Raw genomic sequence first — 17,274 nt, 5'->3', positions numbered from 1 at the left:
CATTGTAAATCAACTATACTTCAATAAAATAAATTTTAAAAAGCTGTGAAATATCTAGGCTTAAATTTCAGTGTATGTCCATTCTCCATTTTTTCTTACTTAAAAAAGAAAGAAATATTATGTTCCATTTCTTATATATCCTTAGGAATTATTTTTATATCCATAAAGTTCTGCCATGGACTCAGGAAATCACAACGTGTTCCATCCCATCCTACTGCTGGGCTTATCCAAATACAAAGTAAATAAATTAGTATATATCCCATACATATGGCTTGTTTAATAAATTTTGAGGTGAGCCCAGAAAGGACACAGAAATGCTAAAGGAAGGCAGACCCTGTACGTAGAATGGAAGTACCTGGAGATAGAGCAAGGGTCACCTGAAAGGGATGGAGTGAGTGACTGGGTCACATTTCTGCTCCTTGTTCTCATGGTTTCCCATCACCTACAGAATAAAACGCAATTCTGTGCACAGCATACAATCATTACTCCACCTACCTGACTAGCCCAGCCTATGGCCATTTTTTTTCACTTGACACTTTGACAAAGGTGAAACACGTGTACTTCTTATAATATATTCCTGCTCATTGTCTTAAAACCTAATGTTATTTTTATATAGGATACAATCCTACCTACCTATTACCACCAACACAAACTTACATGTAACATCTTTAGTAAAACCTTCCCTGCCATATCCAGACTGGTATAAATGTCCCAGTATTTCTCAATTATCTTTGTGTTACAGCACAATGTTTTTGAATTTCAGTTGCTTGCTTATCTCCCTGGCCTATGGATGGGAAACGTGTCTTATTTATGTCTATTCCCATGGTATCTGCATCGTGCTTCGCACATACTGGGTTCAAAAGAAATATCTGTTGTATGAATGAATGAATGATGTCAGGAGGGCCAGCTTTATGAATTGACAGTAAAATGTATTGGTTATTTTTATGTATACTATAAAATGCTCGGAAACACAAATAATGTTCCTATTTAGATGCAGAAATTTAAATATCAGAATCATCTTCTTAGTTTAACTTATGACTTTGATTCCTATCGAATGTAAATTTTCTTTGAAATAGTATCCTTTTATTATCAAGCTAGTCCTAAATTTAGGATTCTAAGCTATCCTAGATTTACTGTGTTGATAACCAGACTCACTCCCTTGGGTTTATCTACTCTTCCCTGACTCCCCTTAGTTCAAATATACTGCCTGGGGAAGTTGACCAAGCCCTGTGCTCAGGGTCAATGTTTCTGATTAGTTATGATTTTTAGGTTTCTGATAAATTACTGAAATCTTCTTAGTGATGAGTATAAGGGCACATATATTCTTGAAAGAAAGAGACTCCTATAAAGGCGGATTGAAGAAATTTGGGGAACTGAAATTTCAACATTTCAGTACACTGACAGACTTATGGGTGGTGGGTTCCCCTGGTTCACAATAAATCATAATATTTTAACTGACTCATTAAATGATAGAAATAAATTCCATACTGAGAAACTGGCATTTTGGATATAATCAATACCCCGAATGTAACAATATCAGACTTTTAAAAATGACCTCAGTTATTCCAATTGAACTTTTGCACTTTGACCTTCATTAGTTTCTTTTGTTTGCTTCCTAAGTAGAACAGACATAAAGTAAAACCCCTTGATATGTTTCCACACAGAGAAAGGATGATGAGAGCATCAAAAAGCCCTTACAAACAAGGCCACATTGCTTATCACTGCCAGATGAATTATTCACCATCTCAGCCTTCTTTCAACAAGGGGATATGGAAAGAAGGTGAACTTTGACAGTTAGCTTTGCACTTCTGGGGTCAGCCAAGCACTTATCTTCAGAGCAGCAGAGGAACGTTAATTTTACAAGGTCCTCTACTTAATTCTACTGCAATGGAAATCCAACCAAGACCTTATCAGCCCAAGAGATCAGCCTTGGAGCTCTAAGAGAATAAACTCACCTTGAAAACAATAAACTCTGTCAGGGAAAGGTATGGATTTTATTGCAGTGAATTTGCAGTTTCAGATATGAAGCTGCCTTCAATTTGTGCATAAGTATTACTTTTTACCTTTTAATTGGAATTCCCTATCTTTCTGCTGCACCTCAACAAATACTGAATTCAAGGTTTTCTCTGTTTCTCTTGATTCCATTACCCTAGGATGCTAGTAAGCCTTTACCCATTTCACTTTCCCCCAACTACAGGGTCTGTTTTAGCCCCAATTATAAACTCCGCATTATTTGTCTTTCATCTTCCTCTTTGTACTTTTTCTCTATACTGGGTCCTCTTGTCCTTCTTCTTTTTGTTTTAGTCTCATTTGCTGCTCTCAGGAAGTGAAGTAGTAGCTAATTTATAATGAAGGTAGGTAATTCATAAGTTCTTTTATCCAGAAGGATTTTTTACTTAAGGCAGTCACAAAGCAGGAAGTAACCCAAATGGGTTAGTTTCTTGGTAATTTTTTTATTCACTCCTTTATTACATTCATTCTAAAAACATTAGTTGAATATTTCCTATGCACCCTGCTCTGCAAATGGGAGGTAGGTAAAAGCACACTCTCTGCCCTTAAGGAATGTAACTTTTAGTGAAGACACAAACATGAGAGCATTATGCTGCAGGGTGATAAAAGGAATTATGGAGGCAGACCGGAGTATATGTCTCTCTACCAGAATTCTCAGGGATGACATTTTTCCTAAAGGTATGAAGGTTTGGGGAGTGTTTGAGACATTAACTTCGAGAACCTCAGCAGGTCAGATGTCATCTGTCCTGACACTGATCTTCCTCCCAGGTTTTCCTTTTCTGCCTACCCTCTCACAATGGTCATTCTCTATCTTTGAAAAAGAAAAGCTTACTATGGTTTATCGCCTTCAGTTATCAGAACCTACATCTAGACATCAAGCAAAGGAACAATTCAAAGTGGTGAATTTAGGGCTGAGAAAGTGAATCACTCTGGTAACTAAAAAGAATCCTCTTACAAATCAGGTGTTTCTAATGTTTTGCTTTCAACAATATTGAAGGACAACTAATTGAATTGATGGCATATAGAATATTAAAAACAAATTTTAATGCTAAATCACTACGTGATTTCTTTCTTTCTTGCCTATAATTCAAGAGGAAGTCAAAGAACCCATCTATGTATTTTCTGAACAATGTCCATCATGCTTAGTTTTTAAAAACTAAAACTAGAAAGAGTTGGTGAATTCTGCCTCATTCTAGAAATAATATTCATAACTAGATACATGAATTTAAAAAGTTATAAATAAGAGCCCTTTATGTCATTAAGAGATTAGTTCTAACAAATTTTACTTTTATATGTGAAATAATTATTTATCAAAATGTAGCACAGTGATTACACCATTTTGGCCAATTGTATACTATGGAAAATTGTAATGATAACTCAATCCAGAAAAACAATTTTTACACTTAGAACCTAAAATCATATAAATAAATTAAAAAAAATTAAAATGCTGTTTATTTATTTACTTACTATTTTCAGAGAAGCATGAGAGAATGATCAACAAAAGGTATTTAAACATAAAACGTATTAAATTTAGATAAATTACCTAAAGAATATGAAATGAAAATATAAGTTCAGAGAAAGAAGAGCTGAGAGGAAACTAGCTGAGAGGAAAGGCTCAGAGGAGAGGAAATGGAAAAGAACAGTTCAGGGGAGGACATAGCAAGCACAAAAGCATGGATTCCAGAAAAAAGTTTTGCAAATTGAAGGGACTGCAGGTGATTATCAGCAAGAAATTGCTGGGAAAAGGAATGAGGAATCCAACCTACCAGAGCAATGTTGCTTGAAGGTGGCAATGCATTAAAATTTCTGAAGCGACTCTTCCCTCTCTCTATCAGTGAGATACATAGAGGTTGCTTAAGACGTTAGCCTCTTTCCTGAGTGCTCAGCCAGAAGAGTTAACATTTAACTCAAATCCAATGATTTTGAAGTCTCATCAAAAGCCAATGAGTTGAGTCTAGAATTTCCCAGATTCTCCTGGACTTGAAAGTAAATTCCAAGGTACAGCCTAAGAGAGCTAAATATCTCAGCAGCCAAGAAAGTTAAAGTTGGTAGTGGACAGTGGTCCAGCTAGTACATGAATTGAAGAAGAGTTAAGTATCATTCAGTAAAGAATTCTACCTGATATGCAAGTCTCATAGAAAGAAAAAAGAAAAAGAAAAAAGTGTTCCATGATACAATTATTCAAGACTTGGGTCTTCCCAAGTGAAATTTTGGGGAAGAGAATTTGCTGGATGACAGTTGACTTCTAAAGATACATTTGGATAAAGCACAACAGAACAATGTAGAAAAGAAGTTCAAACATTTTTTTCTGATTAAATAGAAAAAGCTCACAGGCAAGTTTGTTCATTTTTAACTCCCAGAGTTTCCATTTTAAACATAGGTAATAAAATCTATAATTCTTTAAAAAGAAGAAAAGGAAGAGGAAGTAGGAGGGTGAGAGAAAAATCACTTGAAGAGTTTTACCAAATCTGAAACTTAGTGGGTCTAGCTTAGGTTGCAGATATTGAATTTATAATGACATCAATCATAGCAGGTGTGTGTTTTCCTTCAGGAGTTCTAAAGCCCTAAGAAAAAAAATCAGGAAAAAATGTGTTCATTAGGGATAGGTTTTACAAAGTTGGTGTGATGGAAAGATGAGAGGTCAAGTGCATGGAGGTGGTTGGCAAGAAAATAATCAAAATAATGGACTCTGGTAGCAAGGCTGGATGGAGATGGAACTAGAGGCAGAAGAAGCTGTGGATGCAGCTGTGAGTGTGCACAAGCTCATGGACCCTTGGGGGCTGAGTGTGCAGACAAGTTTGAGGGACAGTAGCAGGAAGTGAAAGAGGGCCCAAGAGACAAATGATTACAGGGCAAGGAGCAGGAGCAGTGGTGAAAGAGATCTGAGATAAGATCACAGTGCAGCCAGAGAGTGATATTTGGGAACTTACCACACTAGAGCAGAATTTAAGATCTTAGGTAAAAACCAAGTGAAGAAATATTTTGGATGTTTGTCGGGGCAATGAGAATGTTCGTTTCTACTCTAAAGATAATTAAATTATCTGCCTTGCCCAGACCACCTACGTAAAAAGCTAGTATGTTGTCTTAGGATTTTATAAATGCATCTTAGCTCTTTCTACACATGTGAAGTCAAAGGCAGGAGTCTCAAATTTGAGTTGTATTCACATAATAAAAAATAAAAAAATAGGAAGAAGAAAGGAAGAGAGAGAGAAAGGGTGAGAAGAGGGAGAGGGAAAGAGGAACAAGGGGGAGGAGGGGAGTATGGAGGGAGAGGAACAGAAGAGGATGAATATGAATCTAATTCTATGGATTACTTTGTAGAAACTAAACTCAAGCTGAATAATTTTTTTCAAGTCACCTTGATCTTATCATTGTCTCAATATTAAATAGAAAGGAATCATTTTAGTCTGGCTTTTAAAATGGGAGACAATCACATGGACAAAAGGGCTGTCACTGAACCTGCTCAGGTTCTTCTTTTGCTTTCCATTCCCTGCACCACACCCATAAAAACAACAATGTGATACTTTATTGAGCATCTACTAAGTGCCAGGCTCTAACAGTGCCTAAGTATTGGGTTGGCCAGAAAGTGCGTTTGGGTTAAAACGAACGCACTTTCTGGCCAACCCAATACTTGAGTTCCCATTAGGAATCTCTCTCTCTCACACACCTATGTGACCTTTGTACTTACAGTTTCCTCTCCCTGGAATATACTTTCCCCAATTTTCCTTCTGAGACATTCCTACCCTTTCTCCAAAACTTAACAAAGCATCACCTACCTTATGATACTGACCTTCTTAGGCAAATGAAGATGCATTTGCTTCTATTAAGTTCATTATCTACTGTTATTGTACTATAACTGTAAATGTCACTTTTTTAGTTACAAGATCATATTCTAAGGTGAATAAAAGATATTAAATATTTGTTGAATTAGTGGTCCAACAAATGAATCAATTAATGGATAAATCTGCCCCAATATATTTTGAACTCTTCTGTACCAATAAATTGCTACACACAAAAAGGAAAATGTTGGGCTCCAGTTAGAATTTGCAAGGAGGAAATATTCGTTGTATTTTAAGAAGGTTTTCCAATGACACCCTGCAATTTTTGCATTATAATCTATATTGATGGTGAAAATGGTAGTATTTTTATTGAGGATTTCAGGAACCTTGATACCAATGACACTGAGTACAAAATACAAGAAATGAAACAGGATGAAAAGGTGGCTGGAAGAAGGTGGTTGGAACACATGTTTCTGCTATATATTACATGACCTCTTATTCCTCCTCCTTCGCTACCTACTGCCACCTCTTTTACTTGTTAAGGAATTGTCTTCATAATTTTCAAGGGACCAGGCAGATATTGTTGGAAATGACACTACTGTTAGTATATTAAGTACAGGATAGTACGGGCTGATGAAGTACTGTAGTTTATTTTTATTGCATCAGTGACAACAGTAAATAAATGCACAGTATAACATGCTGAGATAGTCTATTGATCTTTTTGGTCAATATTGGATGAAAATTCATAACAAAACATAAAATTACAATATTGTTAGAAAATATATTATTTTCAGCTTTTAGTACTACAAGCAAATTTGAAAGGGTAATTGTTTCATTTTACACACATCTAGTATGTATATAGAGGACCAAGAACTGAATTCACAGATGATCAGAATACACATAGTAATAATATGTTTATCATAAGCTTACTTATTATATTACCTTTTGAAGGTAATCAGCCTAAGAATAAGATAGGCTTAAATGTTCATGTTCAACAAAATAGATGTCACAAAATCCAAATACCCAAGGAAAACTAAAAGATATTCTGCAGAGATAACATATTTCCTTCTAAGAACAAATTTTCTATTTATAATCTTGATTATCTATTCAACATGATATCCAAAAAAATGTGAGTTGGATATTAGAGAGGATTTCAAGAGAAAGAATTTCCATAATGATAAATTATGTTTGCCTTCTTGAAGTAGAAGACATGCTTCAGAAAACATGGTTAAAAGCAAACCAAAAAACAAGCAAAGAACTATGAAGCTTTTCAGTACAGAGAAGATTGTTTCACATACCTAAACAACTGCTTTGGATACTTTGGATTTTAATTTTACTAAGAAATAATTGATGATAGTCTTCCCTTCATTGGGAATCAAAATTGTTTTCAAATGTATACAAATTTGACCTGAAAATGTGTCATATAAAGAAATTGACTTCAGTTTTCCTGTCATGGTGAGCTTTTGACTCTGTATTAAAATATTCTTGCAATTAGAAAACTTTTCAATTAAGTTCAACCAGTCTGTTAAAATGGATTTAATTTAAAGCCATTTAATAATAACTACTATGTGCCAGGTGCTGTGATAGGCACATGAAGAAATGGAGAGATGATTGGTTTGCAGTTCCTATTATTATGGATTGAAAATTCTATTGGACCACTTCAATTTAAAACTTAAGAGTAACTGCCATACCCCTTTGGGGTGTCATATGAAAAAACTTAAGTTATTACAAATTTGAGATGAGGGATTCAGGAATACATCACAATAGTAAATTATATTATTTTTGAATTATCTTTATTCTTTTTTTTATACCTCAAATAGAGGGATTTATTTTTTAATTGTATTGATAATTCCCTCCAAATGAATGTATTTTTCCACCAAGAATGTTACACATCATGCTTCCTTTAAGAATCAAGAGCTTTTTTCAAGAAAGAAATTTTATTTAAATAAGGCATTTAGCTCAGTAATTTTGAAAAGAATTATTGTTACTGGTAAAAATTAAATGATATCCTTGAGACATTTTCCCCCCTCATTTTCCAATATTTCTTCTTCCCTTTTGACATCACTGCTTTATTTCTTCAGATGTTAGACAAAAAGGACTAGTCCTTCCATATATGAGGCAAAACTCTGAGACAAAAGTGAATTCTGAGCCAAAGTATGTTGAAAGCCTACATATTTTGTTCAATAGAAGAATAAAATCTCCATATGGAATACCATATGTATTCATTCTGGGACTTTTAGGTTCCTCAAATTCTGTCATTTCAATAGAATTAAGTTCACCTCAGTAGCTCTCATTATAGAAGATGATAAAATAATGGCTCAATCTTAGAGGAAGAAGGTCCATCAAATAATAGCTAACCTTTTATTGGGAGAAAAATGAATACCTGTGAATTCTTCAGTAGTAAAATAGAGCAGACCTTTTTTTTCTGTTTGTTTTGCATACATGTTTATTTGATACATAAGGAGTCAGAGAGCTTAGAAATGCATTCCACCATGAGAAAGTAAATACAAAATCAGAGAAAAGGAGAACTGTCTGAAGTTGAAATGAGTCAAATGAAGTTAGAACACTACATAACACCATACACAAAAATAAACTCCAAATGGATTAAAGACCTAAATGTAAGACCGGACACTATAAAACTCTTAGAGGAAAACATAGGAAAAACACTCTTTGATGTAAACCACAGCAAGATCTTTTTTGACCCGTCTCCTAGAGTAATGGAAATAAAAACAAAAATAAACAAATGGGACATAATGAAACTTAAAAGCTTTTGCATGGCAAAGGAAACCATAAACCAAAAAAAAAGACAACCCTCAGAATGAGAGAAAATATTTGCAAATGAAGCAACTGACAAAGGATTAATCTCCAAAATATACAAGGAGCTCATGCAGCTCAATATCAAAAAAACAAACAACCCAATTAAAAAATGGGCAGAAGACCTAAATAGACATTTCACCAAAGAAGACATACAGATGGCCAAGAGGCACATGAAAAGCTGCTCAACATCATTTATTAGAGAAATGCAAATAAAAACTACAATGAGGTATCACCTCACACCGGTCAGAATGGTCATGATCAAAAAGTCTACAAACAATAAATGCTGGAGAGGGTGTGGAGAAAATGGAACCCTTTGCACTGTTGGTAGGAATGTAAATTGATACAGCCACTATGGAGAACAGTATGGAGGTTCCTTATAAAACTAAAAATAGAACTACCATATGACCCAGCAATCCCACTACTGGGCATATACCCTGAGAAAACCATAATTCAAAAGGACTCATGTACCCCAATGTTAATTGTAGCACTATTTACAATAACCAGGTCATGGAAACAACCTAAAAGTCCAATGATAGATGAATGGATAAAGAAGATGTGGTACATATATACAATGGAATATTACTCAGCCATAAAAGGGAATGAAATTGGGTCATTTGTAGAGATGTGGATGGACCTGGAGTCTGCCATACAGAGTGAAGTAAGCCAGAAAGAGAAAAACAAATATCATATATTAACGCATATATGTGGAATCTAGAAAAATGGTACAGATGAACCTATTCGTAGGGCAGGAATAGAGACGTAGGAATAGAGAACGGACATGTGGACATGGGGGGAAGGGCAGGGTGGGACGAATTGGGAGATTAGGTTTGACATAAATACACTACCATGTGTAAAATAGATAAGTAGTGGGAACCTGCTGTATAGCACAGGGAGTTCAGCTCTGTGCTCTTTGAGTACCTAGAAGGCTGGGATGGGGGGCGGGTGGAAGGGAGATCCAAGAAGGAGGGGATATAGGTATACATATAGCTGATTCACTTCATTGTACAGCAGAAACTAACACAACATTGTAAAGCAATTTTACTCCAAAATATATACATATATACCAAAACATGAGTGAATACAGTCATATCTAGAAACAACATAAGTGTTTACCCTAAGGAATAGTATTTTAAATGATATTTTTTGAGGACATGAGAATAAGCTCTCTCCCCAGTCCAATCGAGCTAACTGGGGTCAGATTGATGAAAATTGTAATCAATGTTTTTGTGTCTTACCTGGCCTTGAAAGGGCAAATAAGTTTTGATTATTGAAAACACAGTTAATTTAATAATAAGAACTTATTTAGCACAACTCAAGAAAGAGAAATATTTCTACAAGTCATCGTATTCTATTTGCTCTATTTTTTGCTAATGAAGCAATATTCTGGTTATCAGATTAGATTCTAAGATAACTTGGAAAGGTGCTCTGGTTAAAGAACACAAAGTTTTGGAACAGAACCGTTCTCTGGCGGCTGATTATACCAAAATGACCATAAATATGGCATTCAGGACTGGGACTCCATCAGTCATTACCCAGGAGTCATGGGTTCTGCATCCTTATGCTTACTGGTGTTTTCTTCCTTCTAAAACATACAGCAAAATTATCATGAGAATAAAATGTCTCAGGAAGAAACTTCATTGTTTGCTACCTAATTATTGCTTCTGAAACTCAGATAAAAACTTTCAGATAACCTGAATTTGGGTCAGAATTGAGACCTCCAATGCCTGCCCCCTAATATATAGCACTTCATGGCCAAGAATGATCATTTATTTGATAACTAGTTTGGAAGAATTAACTATGTTCAGGGAGCCACTGTCAACATTTGATGACCAAAAAACTAAACATAAAGCTATTTGATTATAACTTGTAGGATAGAAAAAATAATAATCATTGAAATACAAACCTAAAAGGCAGATTCATATTTGACCTGGAAAATAGGGATGAAGACCTCTACTTTCCCATACCCAGGAGAATGAGAAGTGAATTTCTCTTGCCTTTCTCCTCCTGGGATGATCAGCCAGGAGACAGGCTCCTATTGGCATTGTTCAGAGATGTAAGCTCCACTCCGAACAGCACAGGTCCAGCTCCACATATGATCAACATAGCACCTGAAGGAGTTTTTAAGTCACTGTGTTTAACTGAGAACACTGAACCCTGCTCCCTCCTGCCTTGAGGCTTCAGAGCTGCACTAATCCTGAAGAGGCATTCCTTGCCATGAATGATTTTGCTTATGTTCCATTCTATTGTTTTATAGTTGAGCATCACTTGCTGCTGCTACTAACACTTGCACCTTAATGGCAATGTTAATAATTACAATGGTGATGATACAGTTTTAAATTTGCCTATCCTTTATGTGTTTCAAAATATCCTCTAATATTCTAATTCACATGAATCTTCATAGTTCGTCTATTAGCATAGAAGATAGTGATATTCATCCCATTCAACAGATGAGAACACTGCAAATCAAAGTGGTTATTTGGATTTCCAACAGCAGATTATTCCTGGGAGAGCCTGGAATAAAATCCAGCAAATGACTGGACTCCAGTATCTCCTTCAAAGGCACTTCCTGCTATTGGCGGAAACCAGTACTCTGAATCAAGGAAGTGCTTTCTTTTGAGTGTATAGAAGAGAACTCTGGAGACCTAGAAACAAGAGGGTATAAAGGGATCAGAAAAACTTTTCTTGCTGAGCACCTGAAACTATCACAACATTGTTAATTGGCTATACTCCAATATAAAATAAAAAGTTTTTTTTTTTAAAAAAGCCCTTTTCCTGTGCTGCCAGACATAGAGAATGGACTTGAGGACACGGGGAGGGTAAGCTGGGACAAAGTGAGAGAGTGGCATGGACATATATACGCTACCAAATGTAAAATAGATAACTAGTGGGAAGCAGCTGCATAGCACAGGGAGATCAGCTCAGTGCTTTGTGTCCACCTAGAGTGGTGGGATAGGGAGGGTGGGAGGGAGACGCAAGAGGGAGGAGATATAGGGATATATGTATATGTATATGTATAGCTGATTCACTTTGTGATACATCAGAAACTAACACACTATTGTAAAGCAATTATACTCCAATAAAGATGTTAAAAAAAAAGCCCTTTTCACTCCCTCAGGCCCATGTGCCCACAGGAAAAATACCAATCCAACATTTTCCTTTACAACTGACGTAAATCTTAATTCATTCCATGTATGTGATTGATAACTACCTGCATTACCCCTGCCTTCAAGTTACTTTCACTCCAGCAGTGCAGGTGGTTTCAATCACATACACAGGGTTGCTGAGTTGGGATAGGGGTGGTGAAGGGAAACACAGATATTAACCATGTATCAATTAAAAAATAATAATAAATTTTCAGGTAGAAACATAAACAGCACATTTAAGATACTTTTATTTCTTTAGATCTTATAAGAGGAGAAAATGAGATGTTTTTAAGTGGGGGAAAAAAATCCAGAGAAAATTTAAAAGATAGGGAAGAGTTAGAGGATGATTTTTTTAAAATTAATTATTTATGTATTTATGGCTGTGTTGGGTCTTCGTTTCTGTGCGAGGGCTTTCTCTAGTTGCGGCAAGCCGGGGCCAATGTTCATCGCGGTGCGCGGGCCTCTCACTGCCGCGGCCTCTCTTGTTGCGGAGCACAGGCTCCAGACGCGCAGGCTCAGCAATTGTGGCTCACGGGCCTGGTCGCCCCGCGGCATGTGGGATCTTCCCAGACCAGGGCTCGAACCCGTGTCCCCTGCATTGGCAGGCAGATTCTCAACCACTGTGCCACCAGGGAAGCCCTAGAGGATGATTTTTAAACAGTACGTTTTACGTGCTTTCCTTTTGAAAATGTCTGAGAGAAATATCCTGTATGTGCAACAAAATATGCAATTACCTTGGACATTCATTCTGTTTTATTATTACCTTAACAGCCAATCATGAAAAGAAAGCAGACTCTGGCTTTTTTCATTCTATTTTTCCATCTATTTTTCATTCTAAACAGTAGAAAGTAAGCTTTAAGGACTTGAGATTGCAATGCAATTGAAGAGGAAAATAATCACAATTAAAGAGGATGAAGGGTGGAAGGGAAAGAGAAGGGGTTAGAAGAGAGCAGAGCAACTCAGAATGTGGCAGAAATTTTTGTGTCTGGTGACTTCACTGAAAGCCCCTGAGAAGAGGAGGAGGATGCTCCCTTAGTCACCTTTAGATTGCCTCCTACAACTATGGAAATACTTTGAATTTAATAGACAAAGGTTAAATGTATACATGGATGCTGATCTGAGGGTGTCTTCCTTCCAATGAATCATAAACTATCATAGCTCATTGTCAGCTGAATTCCTACTAATACAGAAATGAAGGGCCTTAGAAGTAATTGAATGCCACTACTCACCTTGTTCAATTGTTTTTTTGTTTTTGTTTTTTTCTATATGACTTTCAGCAGAATGAGGGGGAAAAGCCCAAGACTATAAACAGGTGATTAAAATCTGTCTCCATGCAGTCTCTGACTAGCTATATTACTTATGTCAGGAAATTTAGTCTGTCTGGGTCTCATCTCATTTAAATGAGTAGGAAAAGGTTTCATTCTATATATGTTTGTATTAGGGTCCATGTCCTAACGATAATACTGTAAGTGGAAAGTGCCAGAACACATGGTTTTAACTGCCTTAATAGCTGATAATGTGTGAAATATATAAATATATATGTGTGTGTGTGTGTATATATATATATATATATATATATATATATATATATATCGACATATATATATGATGGCTTTATTTTGAGTACAGTGGAGTTTACTGCACAAGGCAAGCCACCCTTTTCCTCCCTACCATTCATGAGCTCAAACTAAATTGTGGAGGTTGGGGAGATGCTGCTTCATCCTTTAATTACAAACATGTATGGAGGATTTGATATAACTAATGATACAATGACAAGAGAAAGTTTCCCTTTCCTTATTGATTTCATCCTCTGTACTATTGAAGATAAAAAATATAATCAGCTGAAAATATATTTGGTTTCCCTGACTACGAAGTTCTATAACTGTGTACATTTAATGTCACCAAGTTTTTGTCCTCCTCAGCACTGCCTACCTAAGCAGGAGTAAAGTGAGATAAATAATTTTTCTTTTGTTTTTATGTTGAGTTCTGTACGTAGCCAGATTTATGCTTTGAAAGGAAAATAAAATCATGGAACTGAATAATCTAGAGCAATTGTCTGCCCTAGTATGTAGGCCCTAAGCTCTTCAAAAGAGATGTTTTATTGTATTGATTTTTGCATCCCAAAGCATCTGGCCCTGTCTCTGATGCAGAAAATGGTGCTTGGGGTGATTAAAAAATAATTGTTCAAGAAAAACATACTAAATGCTCAAATTCTAAGTATATTGACTAATGAATTATCGAGACATGAACAAACACATGTATCCAACACCCAGGGTAAGAAATAAAATATATCTAGTGTTGTAGGTGCCCTCTCCATGCCCTTCCCAAGTACCACCTCTGCTCTTTCCCAAAGAGAACCACTGCCTGACTTCTAACATGACAGAGTATTTCTTCCTTGCCTTGGAACTCTATATGAATGGAATGTTACAATACGTACTTGTGAATGTCTGGCTTCATTGACTCATAATATTTGCAATATTCATCCACAGTGTTCTTTGTACCTGTAGTACAGGCATTTTCACCTTCATATATTGTAACTTTTGTGAATGAAACAGACCTTTTCTTTTAATCCCTTCTACTGTCGATGGACATTTGAGAAGCTCCTAGGTTTGAGTTTCCATAAAAAATACTTCTGTAAAAATTCTGGTATATTTCTATTGGCATAGATGTGAATGTATTTCTGTTGGATAGATACCTAGAAGCAGAAATACGGTTTCATCTGGCAGGCATTTATTGAGGTTGGTAGATACTTGTAAACAGATGCCCAAAATGGTTGTACAAGTTTGCACTCCCTCCAAAAGTATGTTACAGTGCTGTCAGCCTTTTAAATTATAGCCATTGTGATGAGTGTGGGATGGCATATCCTTATGGTTTAATTTACTTTTCCTTCATTTTTAATAATTCCAAATGCCTTTTGTTATCTTATTGATCATTTGGATATACTCTTTTGTGAATTGCCTATTTGTCTTTTTCTCACATTTTGAGTTGGTTGTCAGTCTTTTTCTTACACATAATAAATGTATAAATAATTATGTGTAAATAATTTATATATTATTATTACAAATTTTTTGTTGAATATAGTATTATAGGTATTGTTTCCCACTTGTGTCTCATGTTTTCACTTCATTTAATAAAGAGTTCTAAGTTTTAATGTACTTGATCATTTTATTCACTTATTGAAAAGATCTTCTGTTTGTCCTATGATACTACATTTTCATAAATCAGATATGAATATGAATCTGAACTCCATCCTATTCCAATGGCCTCCTTCTCTGATTTTATGCCAATATCACACTATCATAAATAATTATTGCTGCCTTCTATGAAGGCTTGATTATCTTGTAGTGAAGGATCTTCATCTTAGTTCTGTATTTCAACTTAATCTTGAATCTTCTTGGCCCTTTGATTTCCACACATAATTTAAAAATGGTTAATCACTTTTCTCAAAAATAAACTGCTAAAATGTTATAAGGTAATGGCATAATTGCATTGAATCTACCTGTCAATTTATGAAGAATTAACTTCTTAAAAATATAGTCTTCCAATTCATTAATATAATAATATTTTATATTATTTCTGAAAAGGTCTTGCACATCTTTCATTAGATTTCTTTATAGGTATCTGATAGTCTATTGAGGCTATCAAAAATAGCATGATTTTAAAATATTTTCTAATTGCTGTTTGGTGTTTTTTAGAAAAAACTGATTTTTTAAAAAATCAACTATGTACCCAGCAACCTTTCTAATTTTACTTAACATTTGAATTATTTATATGAATATATATGTGTATATGTGTACAGTCAATCTTCATTATTCACAGTCCTCATTTGCAAATTCATCGACTCACTAAAATTTATTTGTAATCCTGCAATAAATACTTGTGGCAATTTTATGGTTATTCATGAACATGCAGGGTGGAAAAAAAAGTTGAGTCAACAACACATACATTCCCAGATAAAACTGAACGAGATGATACTATTTCTTGTTTCACCTCTCATACAGTAAACAAATGTCCGTTTTGCATTCAATTTGGTACCACTTGTTTTGCACATTTGCACTTTGTGTTGGTGATTTTACTGTTTATAATGGTCCCCAAGCCTAGAGCTAACGGGTGTCCTAAGTGCAATTTGGCTTAGATGTGCCTTACAGATGTGTGTTAAGTAAGTTTTGTTCAGGCATTAGTTATAGTGCCTTTGGGAATGAGTTCAATGCAATAAATCATATGTATATAAATTAATAAATATATAAAATTACTTGTATTTAAATGGCAATACATATAAAACAAGGCTATGTATTAATCAATTAATAAAAATGATGTGACAAGAGGCTCTTAGGAACCTAATCCTATATTTCCTCTAAGAACATTTGTTCAGTATTTTCTAGTTCACAGTGATTCAATAGAACATAATAACCACAAATAATCTGGGAAATTTGATGAAAAAATATTTGATAAAAAGTGTTTGATAAAAAATATTCATCTACACACTCAAGATATTCAACAAATGAAAGAAGGAGAAACTCAAAGATATTTATATCTATACCCATTATAATGAAAAAGTTGAAAAACAAAGAGAATCTTGGAAGCAGCAAGAGAAAAGCAACTCATGATGTATAAGAAATCCTCAATAGAATTAATTGCTTCTTCCTTATCAGAAACCACAGAGGCAGAATACAGTGGTATGACATATTCAAAGTCCTAAAAGAAAAAGACTCAACCAAAAGCTCCATATCCAACACAACTATTTTTCAAAAATAAAGAATAAATTAAGATATTTTTAAATAAATAGAAATTGAGAGCTTTCTTTTCTTTCAGTCTTGTCCTATTAGCAATATTAATGGGATTCAGGTTGAAATAAAACACTAATTATTAACTTGATTTTACATGAGAAAATAAAGAACACCATTCATAGTACTTACTTTTTTTTTTTATAAATTTATTTTTTTATTTTTGGGTGCCTTGGGTCTTTGTTGCTGTACATGGGCTTTCTGTAGTTGCAGTGAGCAAGGGCTTCTCTTCATTGAGGAGTGCGGGTTTCTAATTGTGGTGGCTTCTCTTGTTGCGGAGCATGGCCTCTAGGCATGAGGGCTTCAGTAGTTGTGGCACGTGGGCTCAGTATTTGTGGCTCACGGGCTCTAGAGCGCAGGCTCAGTAGTTGTGGCACAGGGGCTTTTTTGCTCCGCGGGATGTGAGATCTTCCCAGACCAGGGATCAAACCCGTGTCCCCTGTGTTGGCAGGCAGATTCTTAACCACTGCACCACCAGGGAAGTCTCCTACTTATTTTTTAATAAACATATATTTATTTGTTCATTAAAGTGACAAATATAAAATATTCATTAATACCACAGCATAAGAAAAATAAATTCATGTTACAGCAGTAAATGGACTAACATGCTGCCATTAAAATTATTTTTCAAGAAATATGTGGTGACAAAGATAATATTCTTGATATAGTAAGGTGAAAACAATAGGACTTAAGCTACATTAAATTATGTTACAGTTGTGTTAGAAAATAAAACAACCCAGG

This window comes from Eubalaena glacialis, chromosome 15 (assembly GCF_028564815.1).
Source record: "Eubalaena glacialis isolate mEubGla1 chromosome 15, mEubGla1.1.hap2.+ XY, whole genome shotgun sequence".
NCBI classification, from domain to species: Eukaryota; Metazoa; Chordata; class Mammalia; order Artiodactyla; family Balaenidae; genus Eubalaena; species Eubalaena glacialis.
This window is presented reverse-complemented; position numbering follows the sequence as displayed.